At 42.3% G+C, this 14,807-nt stretch overlaps 1 non-coding gene and 1 pseudogene across 1 annotated transcript; both read right to left on the reverse strand.

Moving 5' to 3' along the window:
* Positions 1–978: 978 nt before the first annotated feature.
* Positions 979–1,662, reverse strand: LOC132234952 (NEDD8-conjugating enzyme UBE2F-like; annotated as a pseudogene).
* A 12,795-nt stretch (positions 1,663–14,457) lies between these two features.
* Positions 14,458–14,605, reverse strand: LOC132224616 (small nucleolar RNA SNORA57). The gene has a single exon (XR_009450703.1). It is a non-coding gene; the product is annotated as a small nucleolar RNA SNORA57 (small nucleolar RNA).
* Between the last annotated feature and the right edge of the window lie 202 nt (positions 14,606–14,807).

Raw genomic sequence — 14,807 nt, forward strand, 5'->3', positions numbered from 1 at the left:
CACAGAACTTATTTTTTATTGTTTTGTCCTTGGCCTATGGTTTAACTCAGCAGAGGATTTCCTTTGTTGTGCCAAGATTCCATTTAGTGAAAATTTAGGATTATTCTTAGTGCTATGGCTCTTGGGAGGAAGCAGGTTTGATTAGCTAGTAATGATGTTACCAAAGTTAAAAACAGTTTTCCAAGCTCTACTGTGAAATTGAGTGGAACACTGGAAATACTAGTATATGCAGAGGTCTCTGATTTAATTAATCAAGTTAGAAGAAGTTTTAAATCTTTTCAACCAGTTGGTATTAACTGCTGCTCTCTTCTTCATGGCCACTGACCTTGGTAGGCATGGATAACCTGATTTAGGTTTGTTGGGTTAACTGGGTAATGACTGCTGACTCTTCTGTGGCCCCTTTTCCAGACTCACATCTCTCTCTCTCTCTCTCTTTCTCTCTCTCTCTCTCTCTCTCTCTCTCTCTCCCTCTCTTCATATTTTCTGTGTATTTCTCTTCAATAATTGCATGACCCAACACCTTTCTGTCTGCTCTATACAATGAAAATACAAACTAAAGGAGAATAGAAAAAAAATAATTAAAGCATTAAATTGTACAAATTACAAATCTTCCAAAATATACTTACATTAAATAAAATACGCAAATAAGAGATCTACAGTCAATGACTGCATTCTGGGAAGCCTCAGACACTGAGGCAGGGCCGGCATTCGTGGGAGGAGATAAGAGACTGGCATCCAATCAGTTTGCAGTGGGCTTGGGCGCCCACCTGCCAGCTCCTGGCAGGTCATTGGCATTGCTGTGCAGGGAAGTGATCTGGGGGAAGGTCAGAAGCAAGCTCCGATTCTGAGTTCATTACAACTTCTCAAGCATTTCCTCAGCCTACACAGTACAGGTTCACAAAGTAAATGTTAAGGTAAGCAGACAACGCATTTTCTTGCTGCATTTATGTGGGACTCTGTCTACAAAGAGGTTTCTCCTCAGGACATGTCACAGGACCCAGCAGAGCCAGTGGGTCTGTGGCACGCGAGGACTGGGACAGAGGCCCCTCGAGAGCTGGAGAAGACCCTCAGAATCCGCGCTGCAGGCGCCCCCCCCCCCCCAACACCCAACGTACTCTTAATGTAGCCTTCCACTTTGTTCCGGAAGTCCTCCTTGTCCCTCAGGTGATGCTCTGCAGCCTCGATATTCAGTGGGTCATCGGAGTTCAGAAGATCAGTAAACGAAGAGTTTAATCCCCAAACAACACCCTTTAATGTCCTCGTGGGAGCCCAGCCAGTGCCGTGGATGGAATGCTCTCTCAGTACCAGTACACTCAGACAGATCCCGCCCGGCTCTGTGATGTCGGGGTGCCAGATCCTGGTCAAGCATCTCACTTTGGGCAGCACCGCATTGTCTGCATCAGGAACTTCTGTTTCAAACGGAAATTATCCACCCTGGTAGCAACCCTCATCTGGGTTACAGTTAGCTGAAAGCAACGAAGCTTGTTTGGGTCGGGAACACGCACTTTGCATGTACAAGGTACCTTAGCTTCAAGTTCTGCAGCCTTTTTAATGATCAGTCTGTGCCTCAAGGACACCCTCCGAGTGGAGTCAGAGGCTGTGGCTGACGTCCAGACCTTTGAGACCATCATCCCGCTTCAATGTGCTCACCAGCGTCAGCATTACTGCTACCTTTTCCCTGGGCACCTGGAGAAGGCGAGGCGGGCCTGGCACCCAACACCATGCCCGGCAGGCAGCGACTAGGCGCGGGCCCTCACAGCCGCACCCACTCCTGGCAGCGGGACTGGAAGTGGTGGGGCCCTCACATGTCTTTCAAATAAAACATGGCTTTACTGTGGTACAATTTCAATATTCATATCTTCATTTAGTAAAGCCACCTTCTTGTTCATTCCATTCTCTTTTCTATCTTACATCCTTTACTTTATTCCTCCACTGGCCTCTTCTGTACCCCAAATATCTTTCTGCCTTTGCTTCTCAGTATCATAAAATATAAAATTTAACAGAAAGCATTCCCCAATTTTCATCCACGTTGAGAATAGGTGAAGCAAGACAGGCACATACACAGAGAGACGTGCATGTGACTCTTTAGGACATGTCTTTGTTCCTGTTCTCCTTTAGGCTTTCAATTTTTAGCTGCTAATTAGTTTTAAGTTGTTAGCAACAAATACAATTTCCTTTGAAGTCAGCCTCCAGTTTATTAAATTTAAAAAAGAATTTATTGAGTGCTAAATTCCAGGCACTGTGCTAGGAGTTGGAAGTATAGAGATTGGACTAGCACAATTCCTCACCCTCAGAGACTCACAGAATAAAAGAGAAAACCAAAATTTTACCAAGAACCTGACTTATTTAAAATAGAAAATTGTATAAAACTCTTCATTTATACAATTGTTCATTCATATATAAGCTGTTCATTCATTCATTCATTCACTCATTCATTCATCTATACGCAGTGTACAGGGAAAATAAAGTCTCTGCCTTCAGGAGTTGGGAACTGAGCAAAGACTGCCCACATAAGACTGCATTGCTGAGTGTGCACAGCCCACAATGCATATTTTTATGGCCCAGCCAATATAATGGTATATAAGAAACATTTTAATAAAAATTTCATAACTTAATTTTTACAATATCCTGTTATACATAACTAGAGGCCTGGTGCACAAAAATTTGTGCACTCAGGGGGGTCCCTCAGCCCGGCATGTGCCCTCTCTCAGTCTGGGACCCCTCAGGGGATGTCCACCTGCTGGCTTAGGCCCACTCCCCAGGGGATTGGGCCTAAGCTGGCAGCCAGACATCCCTCTGTCAGCCCCGGAGCCCTCAGGGGATGTCCACTTGCCAGCGGGGAGCAGGCCTAAGCTGCAGTGGGACATCTTTAGAGCTGCTGAGGAGGCGGGAGAGGTTCCCGCCACCACCGCTGTGCTGGCAGCTGGCAGCCTGGCTTGTGGCTGAGCAGAGCTCCCCCTGTGGGAGCGCACTGACCACCAGGGGGCAGCTCCCTCATTGAGCGTCTGTCCCCTGGTGGTCAGTGTGTGTCATAGTGACCAGTCATTCCCAGTTGTTCTGCTGTTAGGGTCAATTTGCATATTACCCTTTTATTATATAGGATGGGATTTATTTATCTTCTATAATTGAAACCTTGTATCCTTGAGCACAGCTGAGGTCCAGATGGAAGCCTGCGTTTCCCCTGGCAACCAGGCTCCCAGCCCCTCCTTGAGTGTAGGCCACTGCCTGCTGGAAGCAGGTATCTGGGATTTATTTATCTTCTATATTGAAACTTTGTAACCTTGAGCGAAGCCCAGGGCTGGCCAGGGCAGGCGGGAAGCTTGGCTTCCTCTATCACCGGGGCAACCCAAGCCTCCTGCTCACTCCAGCTCCGTGGCTGCCACCATCTTAGTTGGGTTAATTTGCATACTCACTCCTGATTGGCTAGTGTGTGTGGCTCGAGTGTAGCAGAGGGATGGTTAATTTGCATGCTTCTCTTTTATTATATAGGATTATTAATAATAAACTACAATGTTCATTAATGACTAATTACTATAATCGTGTTGCATTCATTTTTCTTATGCACCTTATGTGCAGGTGCACCATTTCTCTCCACTAATACTAGCAGCAAATATTTTAGCGGCTGATTGCTATGTCATTAGTCTTGGACTGACTTGTTTGGTGTGTGCAACAGGAAATATTTCACTTTCAGAGAACAAGAAAAATAAGTTTACTAGTATTGGCATTATGCTTATTAATTTGTGCAGTTATTCAGTGTCTGGTAAGTTAATGTTCAAGAAAAAATATTAATTTTTTTATTAAAATATTCTATTATTTTATATTAACGATTACTCATTTATTCCAGCCCTTTGTATTCAGCACGTCTCTATTGAAATAAACCAACATTTCTAGGAAAATTGAAGCTTTTGGTTTTTTGCAGCCCACATAAACTTAAACCTTGTTTATTTAGCCTGTATTATGCTTTGAGTTTCACATGCTTGTTCTATAGGTACTGACTCAACAAGAGTTTTATTTTTTTAAAAAACACCTTGGATTGTTTTTTTTAATTAAATCTTTATTGTTCAGATTATTACATTTGTTCCTCTTTCCCCCCCCCATAACTCCCCTCCTCCCAGTTCCCACCCTCCGCCCTCACTCCCCACCCACTGTCCTCATCCATAGGTGCACGATTTTTGTCCAGTCTCTTCCCGCATCTCCCACACCCCTTCCCCCCCCCAAGAATAGTCAGTCCTTTCCCTATCTATGTCCCTGATTCTATTATGATCACCAGATTATTTATTCACTTGATTCTTAGATTCACTTGTTGATAGATGCATGTTTGTTGTTCATAATTTGTATCTTTACCTTTTTCTTCTTCTTCCTCTTCTTAAAGGATACCTTTCAGCATTTCATATAATACTGGTTTGGTGGTGATGAACTCCTTTAGCTTTTCCTTATCTGTGAAGCTCTTTATCTGACCTTCAGTTCTGAATGATAGCTTTGCTGCATAAAGTAATCTTGGTTGTAGGTTCTTGGTATTCATCACTTTGAATATTTCTTGCCATTCCCTTCTGGCCTGCAAAGTTTCTGTTGAGAAATCAGCTGACAGTCGTATGGGTACTCCCTTGTAGGTAACTGAGTTTCTTTCTCTTGCTGCTTTTAAGATTCTCTCTTTGTCTTTTGCTCTTGGCATTTTAATGATGATGTGTCTTGGTGTGGTCCTCTTTGAATTCCTTTTGTTTGGGGTTCTCTGTGCTTCCTGGACCTGTAAGTCTATTTCTTTCACCAGGTGGGGGAAGTTTTCTGTCATTATTTCTTCAAATAGGTTTTCAATATCTTGCTCTCTCTCTCTTCTTCTGGCACCCCTATAATTCTGATGTTGGTACACTTGAAGCTGTCCCAGAGGCTCCTTACACTATCTTCGTATTTTCGGATTCTTTTTTCATTTTGCTTTTCCAGTTGGCTGTTTTTTGCTTCTTTGCATTTCAAATCTTTGACTTGATTCTTGCGCTCCTCTGGCCTGCTGTTGGGTGTCTGTGTAATAGTCTTCATTTCAGTCAGTATATGCTTAATTTCTAGTTGGTTCTTTATCACAACATCGAGGGTCTCATTAGATTTCTTGAGGATCTCACTACATTTATCGGCGGCTTCTAGACAGTTCTTGAGAGACCTTAAAAGTGTGGTTTTGAGCTCTATATCTTCCATTTCTGACATTTGCGTCCTGTTTCTTGTCTCTGCATTTTTTTATCTTTTCTTGGTGCACCCCCTAGTGGTCTTTGTGCGCAGTCTTGTTGTAGTTAAGCCTTGATTGTTGTCGGCAATACCAGGGGTGATTTGACCTCCAGGCTAACTGGCTATGAGAGTCAGCTGTGTCTGCAGTGGGAGAGCTTCTGTGCTGGATCTCTAGGGCGGTGCTAATCTAGGCTTTGCCTGAGGCTATCCGGCAAATGGTTCTGCGCAGGGCTTGGGCGGGGCGGGTCCCAGGGGATCTACAGGGTGGGCGGAGCAAGCAGTTATGGCTGCTCTCAGTTCTGTCCCTAGGGGCTCTGCCTCACAGAGTCCCAGCAGCCGCTGCAAACCTCGGAGAGAAAGCTGCCTTCGAGTTCCAACCAAAGCCAGACAGTCCTGCTTCTCCCATTTGAGTCTGGGTCCCTAGAGACTCGCCCGGATCTGGAGCTCAGAGTCTGAAACTCCCTCCCGATTGAAAACAACAACCGCGCCCCCCGCCGCCAGCCCGTTCTGCATGCACTCCCCACCTTAGTATTTTACTTCAGCACTGCGCCTCCTCTGAGTCTGGGTATGATATTCTCTTTCCTCCTAGTTGTAGAATTTCCATTCAGCCAGCCTTCCTGTGGTTCTGGATGATGTCCGTTCCGTCTTTTAGTTGTTTTTTGAAGTGGTTGTTCGAGGCAGCAATCTCCGGCTTTAACCTATGCCACCATCTTGGTTTCTCCTAAAAACACCTTGGATTTTGCTATCACACACACACATCTGTGACAAGATTTGTGAATGCTGCCTCATGCTTTGTTGTGAATATGCCCCTGACATCAGGCTCAACATAAGCTCTGTATTTTCAATTTAAAATACTTTCCTGGTGAATATTTTACTGACTACCACTTTACCTGCATCTGGTTATTCAAGCAAGCAGGAAACTCTCTGAAAAAAAAATGTGTCCTGTGGTGTCAACTATGCCTGGAAGTACCCCAAACCCCCACATGTAGCTATGCTTAAAGTGCCTATTATCAAGTTTAATAGAGCAACATAGACACAATACAGGCAAAGAGAAAGCTCTGTGTGTGAGAGTTTGCAACAAAAATGGCCTGAAGAGATAACATTGTAAAGGAAAGTTGTCGATATTTTCTCACATTGATAAGGAGCTACTTTTGACTCCCTTCAAGTAGACAGATTCCTTAGCTGTTTGGATAAATGAATCATTGATAAAAAATGAAGAGTGAGCCTGAAAGAGTTCATGGTCTGATTGAACAAGATAAAAAGAATCTCACAAAATGCATTTGTAGAACTATGAAAAGCTCAATTCTCTTCAAAATACTCGTAAATTTCTCAGAAAAAGAAGAGTGTGCTTAATTTACTGTTTCAATGCAGGAACAAAAGTTAGAGAAAAAAGTTGGGAACTTATAACTATAGGAATGAAAGGAAGAAATTTGAATAACAAGGACTAGAAAATAAAAAGAAAGTACCCAATCAAAATTCTGGCAAGTTATATTTTGGACGGCAATAAACAAATTCTACAGTTTATATGGAAATCAAAAGACAGAATAGCCAACACAATACTTATGAAAAAGAACAAAATAGAGGACAGACACTACCCAATCTCAAGATTTACTTTAGAAGCTAGCGTAATCAAGGCAGTGTGCTATTGACAAAAGAATAGGCAAATAGATCAATGAAACAGTTAGAGAGGCCAGAAATTGACTCATACAAACATAGTCAAGCGAGCTTTGACAAAAGAGCAAAGATAGTTCAATGGAGAAAGGGTAGTCTTTTTGACAAATTGGGCTGGAACAACTGTATATCCAGACACTATGACCTCATAAAAAATAACTCACAATGGATCAGACACATAAATATTTATCCAAAACTATAAAACTCCTGGAAGAAGGCAAATGAGAAATTCTAGGTAACTTCGGGTTTAGTGTGATAACTTTTTAGATAAAACACCAAAAGTAAGAACTGTGAAAGAAAAACTGGTAAGTAGAATTTCATTAGTGTTAAACACTAATGCTCTATGAAAGACACTGCTCAGAGAATGAGAAGACAGGTTACAGAGTTGGAGAAAGTATTTGCAAAACACATCAATGAAGGTCTCATATCCAACCAAAATATACAAAGAACTCTCAAAAGTCAACAATAACAAAACAAATAACTCAATTTAAAGTGGACTAAAAATCAAAGAGACACCTAACCACCGGGAGCAAATATGTATATGAAAGGATGCTCAACATCATATTTCTTTAGGGAATTTTGAATTAAAACAACATTGAGAGACCAACACACACCTATTAAAATTGTCATAAATTCAAAACACTGACAACACCAAGTACTGTGAGAACAGTGAGAAACAGGAACTCTCATTCATTGAGGATAGGAGTGCAAAATAGTACGGCTATCTTGGAAGAAAATTTGGCAAGAGGGAGATGGTATATTGGGAACACTCTGTAATTTCTACTCATTTTTTCTGTAAATCTAACACTGCTCTAAAAAAAAAAATAAAGTCTATTAGTTTTTTTAAAAAGAGCAAAATTTTTCCTGAAACAAAAAATCAAATAAAAGCACAAACAAAAGTGAAAAGCAAAATAGAAGCTTAAGCCTACTCTTGAGAAGAAATCATAGGACAAGAAACTAAAAGTGAAATGAGATTGTCAATAGGATGTAAATGTTTTTCAATAGAACTATGATTTTTAAATGTAGAAAAAGAAACAACAAACCCAAGATTAAAACTTCAGGGGGATTCAATCCCATATTACTTTCATAGCCAAGCACTAAAGGGACCTCAAAAAAATGGGTATGCTCTATATCATAAAAATTGGTTTGTCTATTTTTGCATATGCAGTATTTGTATTCAACTCTGGTTGATGTTATAGTAACTAACAGTCCAGGGCCTGGGCCAATCTATTTTAACTAAAGTTTCTCAGGGAATCTTCATTATGAATTAATATTTAATGTGTTACAAAAGTAAAAAATAAAAATCATAGTTCCATGTTGAAATGATTCCCAATATTCGTAAAATTTGAAGAAATGTTATTTTCTTGCTACATGGCATATTGGGATATGAAAAGGGAAATTATGTAGAATTGCATTTGACAAGCTGAAGACTCAATAATAAACAGCTATTTGTAGATATTGGCAAATGGCACAGCATGTAAGCAGCCATTTGAATGGCACACCTCCTATGAATGACTATAACATCACAGAGAAATATTGGGTTGACCCTGAATTGCCAGAAATATTATAGCTCCTGTTTTGTTTTTGTTGCTATGATTTACAGTGCTATTAGTTATTGGCAGTTAAAATCTCTTTTTAAAGACCAAATTGTTACTTGATTATTATTTATTACTAGAGGCCCGGCACATAAAAATTTGTGCACTTGTGGGGGAGGGGGGTGGCTCAGCCCAGCCTGTGCCCTCTCGCAGTCTGGGACCCCTCGGGAGGTAACAACCTGCTGGCTTAGGCCTGCTCCCGGGTGGCAGAGGGCAAGCCCAATCCCTAGGTGCAGCCCCTGGTCAGCCTCAGAGCAGGGCCGATTGGGGAGTTGGGTAACCGCCCCCTGTCATGCACAGAGCAGGGCCGATCAGGGGGTTGGGGCACTGTCCCCTGTCACTCACAGAGCAGGGCCCATCAGGGGGGTTAGGGCGATGCCCTCTATCACCCACAGAGCAGGGCCGATCAGGGGGTTGGGGCGCCGCCACTCTCACATGTTGGGGTCGAACCCCAGCAGGTCCAGGGGTCCCCAAAGGTGTGGACGGAGTCGGCGAAGAAGGAATGACACAGGGACTTCTCCAGCCAGGTTTGGTCACCAGGTTCTAGTCAGGTTCTCTTGCCAATTTCTGTAGTCAGGTTCAGTCCAGGATCTTTTGCCATGTTCTCTCCAGCAAAGTCCTTCTGTCTCTAGAGAATGTTCTGTGTAGGTTCTGTGCCTAGTTTCTGTCTCTCTTGGTCCTGTCTTCTAAGTCCTGTCTCCTAAGTTCTGTGTCTGAAGTTCTGTCTCTCGCTGTCTTGTTGCATCTGTATTTATACCAGTTGATTCCAATCCTATCAATCTCTATTCCAAAGGTTAGGGCGTTTCTTATCTCCATTCCAGGGAGTAAAGATTATGTAGCTTAAGCATGATTGTTCGTAGTTAAAATGATTAATTACCCGCCTGGCACTTAGTTAAGAGGTTTTATTCCCTCCCTAACTTCAGGGGAAAATCCCTACCTGGGGATTCAACCTTTCTCGGAGAAGTGACCTTGGTTAAAACACAGCGCCAAGAAGGTGAGCAAACATATTAAGAACCGTATGCTATATATGCCAGGTCCCTTGAAACAGCAAGGATGGACCGGCTCCTGGCACTCACACTCAGGGCAGGGCCGATGGGAAGGTTATGGCTCTACCCTGTCACACACAGAGCAGGGCCTGTCGGGGGGGGGGGGGAGGGGTTGGGGCGCTGCACCCTGTCACACGCAGAGCCACAGGACGATCAGGGGGTTGGGGAGCTCCCCCCATCAGGCACAGAGCAGGGCTGATCAGGGGGTTGGGGCACCTTCCCCTGTCACGAACAGAGCAGGGCGGATAGGGAGGTTGTGGCCCCACCCCCTGTCACACACAGAGCTGCAGGGCGATCAGGGGGTTTGGGCGCTGCCCCCTGTCACGCTGATCCTGGTGCTGGGAGGCATATTACCCTTTTACCTTATAGGAAAGAGGCCTGGTGTACAGGTGGGTGCCGGCTGGTTTGTCCTGAAGGGTGTCCTGGATCAGGGTGGGGGTCCCCACTCGGGTGCCTGGCCAGCCTGGGTGAGGGGATGATGGCTGTTTGCAGCTGGTCACACACCCTTCAGTGTGGGGGTCCCCACTGGGGTGCCTGGCCAGTCTGGGTGAAGGGCTGAGGGCTGTTTTCAGGCTGGGCGTGACTGAAGCTCCCAACAGCTCCTTTCTTTCTTTCTTTTTTTTTTTATTCTGGGCCAGCTTTGGCTTTGCGGCTTGGCTCCAGCTCTTAGGCCTCCGCTGCTGAAAGTAGGTTTCTGGCCTTTACTTACAATGTTGCGATCCGGCTGGCTGAAGCCCGGCGGACTAAAACAGGTTTCTGGGGTTTTGTTTATCTTCTATATTTGTTACATAGTTGCTAGAGTTGCAGCTCAGAGGCCTGCAGCGGCAGACGGGTAACTTTGGAGTCCTCCGTCACTGAAGCAAGCAAGCCTCATGTTAGTTTCAAGCTGCCTGGCTGCCGGCCACCATCTTGGCTGGCAGTTAATTTGCATATTGCCCTGATTAGCCAATGGGAAGGGTAGCGGTAGTACGCCAATTACCATGTTTCTCTTTTATTAGATAGGATGAGATCTTTTCTGTCTTTTCTAAGTTAAACTGTGGATGGTGCAAACTGACTCGCAAGTAAAATGATGGTATTAAATTTATACCCCCATCTTGGGAACCAGGATACTCTGTGCTGCAAAAGATAGCAGTGGAAGCAAACTCAGGTATGTGATGTCAACCTCTTTTTACTTCCTGGGTTTCACATACCTCACTGAGAAACTTTCTCTCTATAATGATGGAGACAAAATAAAATGTCACTATGTTTTGGAGTCTAGAGTACACAGGCATGCTGTCATAGCTTCACTGAGTAATCAAGGTCATTTGATGTGGCCCTCATCTGTTTATCACATGGCAGAGAGACAGGTAGCTCTCTGGCCTCTTTTAAAAGGGCACTAATCCCATTCATGAGTGCTCCACCCTCAAGACCTAATTACCACCTCCAAAAGCCCCATTTCCTAGTACAATCACTTGGAGATTACATTTTAACATATGAACTCAGACATTAAGCCCTTTGCATTATTTTTACCTGTTCTCTTTCTCTTTCAGTTTTTGAGGGGGCAGGGAAGGTCCTTCCTCAACTCAATAAAAATCAGTGAAATACAAAAGAAAACACCAATGAGATGCTATATTTTACCTATAGGATTGGCAAAAAATTATATTCTGCCGATATGTTGATGAGAATATTGATGGGATTAAAAGTTCATATGAAGCTCTGTAGGTATAGCTAGCTGTTGATCAAACTCCTTTGCTCCTTCCAGGAACACAGGTTTTGGCTGAGAAGTGGTTGTCAAACTATTTCCAGCCTTTCTTGTAGCTGAGTGTGGCATTGAAAGTAGTTCTCACCAGTTGAAATCAGAATACAACTTCTGAGACAAAATCTTTAAGAAGAGGGTGTGCCTCCTGTACACTCCAGTTCCCCTTCCGTTAATTGGATACAGTGAGTAGCAGAACCACAAAAATCTAAGATTTCTGATTTACTGCATGGAGGAGAGTGAATCACAGACTAGGAATAATTATGATGGACTGTAGCCTTTGGGACTAATCATATCTTAGCTTACCAAACGAATATATACTTCAGAGAATAATTTGACCAGATCTAGAAAAACTGAATGTAGACATACTGTCTAGCATCTAGCAATTTCACTACTTGTTATGTTTCCTTGAGAAACATTTGTGCCATGTCAAGAGGTTACCCATTGCAGTGTTGTTTATAGCAGCAAAATAATAGAACCACCTAAACGTTAACCAATCCTGGGATGAATAAAGAAAACACAATATTTTCACATAATGGAAGAGCAGACAACAGTTAAACGAGGTGAACTGTACATGTTGCGCTTTGAAAGAGTTATGTACATAGAGCTCCAAACCTTAAGCTTTTGTGGGGAAAATAGCAAGTTGCAAAAGTGAATACCACCCAGCTGCATGGTTTAGTGGTTGAGCAAAGACCTATGAACCAGGAGGTCATGGTTTGATTCCCTGTCAGGGCATGCGCCTGGGTTGCGGGATCCATCCCCAGAAGGAGGCAGCTGATCAATGATTCTCTCACATCATTGATGTTTCTATTTCTCCCTCTCCTTTCCTCTCTGAAATCAATAAAAATATATATTTTTAAAAAAATACCTAATCATGATTCTATTTGCTAAAAACACAAACACACAGAGCAAAATGTTTATAGCATACTAACTGTGAATGTAAAATTATAAAAGATATATTAAAAGTATAACACTAGGCCCATTATCTCAAAAAAAATGAAGGGAATAAAATGGGACCAGGTTTGTGGACAAGAAGCACTTTATTTGGCTATAATACATTGTATCTAAAGAAAAATAGTGTTAGCATATATTATTTGTATAATGATTTTGAAAAATGGAGAACAAAGATAGAAAGCAAATGTGACCAAATACTGACAAGGTTAAATAATGGGTGGTGGAAATAATGGTCTAGTATAGGAAACCAGATACTACTTGTTCTCATGAAGTGAGATACCATGTGTGCACAATAAACTCTCCCAAGACTCAGCTAAATATCTGTCTTGTTTTACATTATCCCAGGACCTAGGAGCCCTGGCTTTGAAAGAGAATAGGTACAGGTGTGGTAGCTCACGGCCCCCTTTCAGTTTATTTTAACAGCATTATAAGTTACAAGTCATAACATTACCCATTGCAAATACACAGTTCGGTGAGTTTTAGTAATTTATAAGAGCTGCGTAGCAATCCCTGCCATTCAGTATTACAACACTTCCATCACCCCAAAACTACTTTTGTGCCATTTTGCAGTCAATCTCTACTTTCACCACTAGCTCCAAGAAAACCATCAATATGTTTCTGTTTCCATAGTTTTGGCTCTTGCAGAGATTTCCTATAAATGGAATCACATAATATGCATTTCTTTTGTCATTTAACATAATGTTTTGAGATTCACCCATGGCTTTGTGTATATCAATAGTTTATTTCTTCTTAATGTGGGTATATTATATGAATGTGCCACCTTTTGTTTATCTATTCACCTGTAAATGGATATATGGGTTGTTTCCATTTGGAGATATTATGATTAATGCAGCAGATGAGTCTTTGTGGAGAATTATGTTTTCAATTCTGTTGGCTAGTGTAGTATGTTGAATGGTGGCCCCCAAAAGATATAACCACTTAGAACTTTGTGAGTGTGACCTTGTTGGGGAAAAGGCTACTTGCAGATGTGATTAAGTTAAAATCTTGATGTGCAAACATCTTGTATTAGCAGGGGCCCCAAAATCGGATGGCTGTGTCTTTATAAGGGACAGAAGGAACATTTGAAGACACCAGAAGCTGGAAGAGGCAAAGAAGGATGACCTTTTAGGCCAGTGGTTCTCAACCTTCCTAATGCCGCGACCCTTTAACACAGTTCCTCATGTTGTGGTGACCCCCAATTTCATTGTTACAAATTGAACATAATTAAAGCATGGTGATTAATCACAAAAACAATATGTAATTATATATGTGTTTTCCGATGGTCTAGGCGGCCCCTGTGAAAGGGTCATTCGACCCCCAAAAGGGGTCTCGACCCACAGGTTGAGAACCGCTGTTCTAGACCATTCACTGCTGAATCTTGATTTTGGACTTTGGATTCCAGAATTGTAAAAGAATAAATTGCTGTTGTTTTAAGCTACAATGTTTGTGGTAATTTGTTATGGCAGCCTAAAAAAAGAATATAAGTAGATATCTAAGAATATTGCTGGGCCATATGATAAGTGATTATTTAACTTAAAAACACACACACACACACACACACACACAAAAAAAACACAGACAGTACAAGAGGCTGGTGGCTCAGTTTGGGGCTTTTCCTTGAAGGCTGTGTGCTTACGTGAGAGGCCTCTGTCAGCAATGGCTGCTAGACCCTGGTTACGGATTTGGGTTCAGTTAAACACAAGGAGCACCTTGTGGCAGACTGGGCATTCTTTGAAGTCAAGGACACAGTCTGACTAAGTGCTGTATACCTGGCACATGGTATTTTTTGCAACATAACAAACCTGAAATCCCTCCTAAGTGGCTTAAAACAACAATTATTATTATTCTTCTGCTTCACGTGACTGGGGCAATGAGACAACTAAAGTGTTTTTAAAAGTCTCACTAATATGACTGGCAGTTTGTGCTGGCCACTAGCTGGGAACTTAGTTAGGGCTGGTGGTTGGGGGACTTGTTTCTTCTCTACTGAGCCTTTCCACATTGCTGCTTGAACTTCCTTACAGCATGGCAGCTGGATTTCAAGAAGGAATGTTCTAATAGCTGTAGATATATCTTAAGGCCCACCCTTGAAAGTTACACAGCTTCGCTTCTGCATTCTTTTGAACAAAACAGATCATCAGACCAGACCAGAGTCAAAGGATGGAAAGACTCCATCAAATAATGAGAGGAATGATCAAGAATTTGTGGCCATCTGTAATTTTTAATCAGCTTAAACTTTATTTTTTACCAGTGCCCCAGTGCTTGAGGATAGAACTGGTAGACTAGAAACCATCAATACCAAAGACATGATAAAGAGGGGCCAGAGACCTTTCCCTCTGCTTCTTTGCATTACGGGGAACAAGGACAGAGTCTGGCCTCCCACCAAGAAGAAGAATATAAACTTGTTATTTTAGAGGCTACATTTGAATTTCATACTTGTTTAACTTTATAGATTTTTAACAAAATCTACAGTCAATTACAAATTATCTCAGAATGCATTGCTTTTCTTCTGAACATCCTTGTCCCAGCTCCTTTATTGTTTAGTATTTTAGTTTCATCTTATTTATAAAACTTGTGCCCAGCCAGTGTGGCTCAGTT

Source organism: Myotis daubentonii, chromosome 1 (assembly GCF_963259705.1).
Source record: "Myotis daubentonii chromosome 1, mMyoDau2.1, whole genome shotgun sequence".
Classification (NCBI taxonomy): domain Eukaryota; kingdom Metazoa; phylum Chordata; class Mammalia; order Chiroptera; family Vespertilionidae; genus Myotis; species Myotis daubentonii.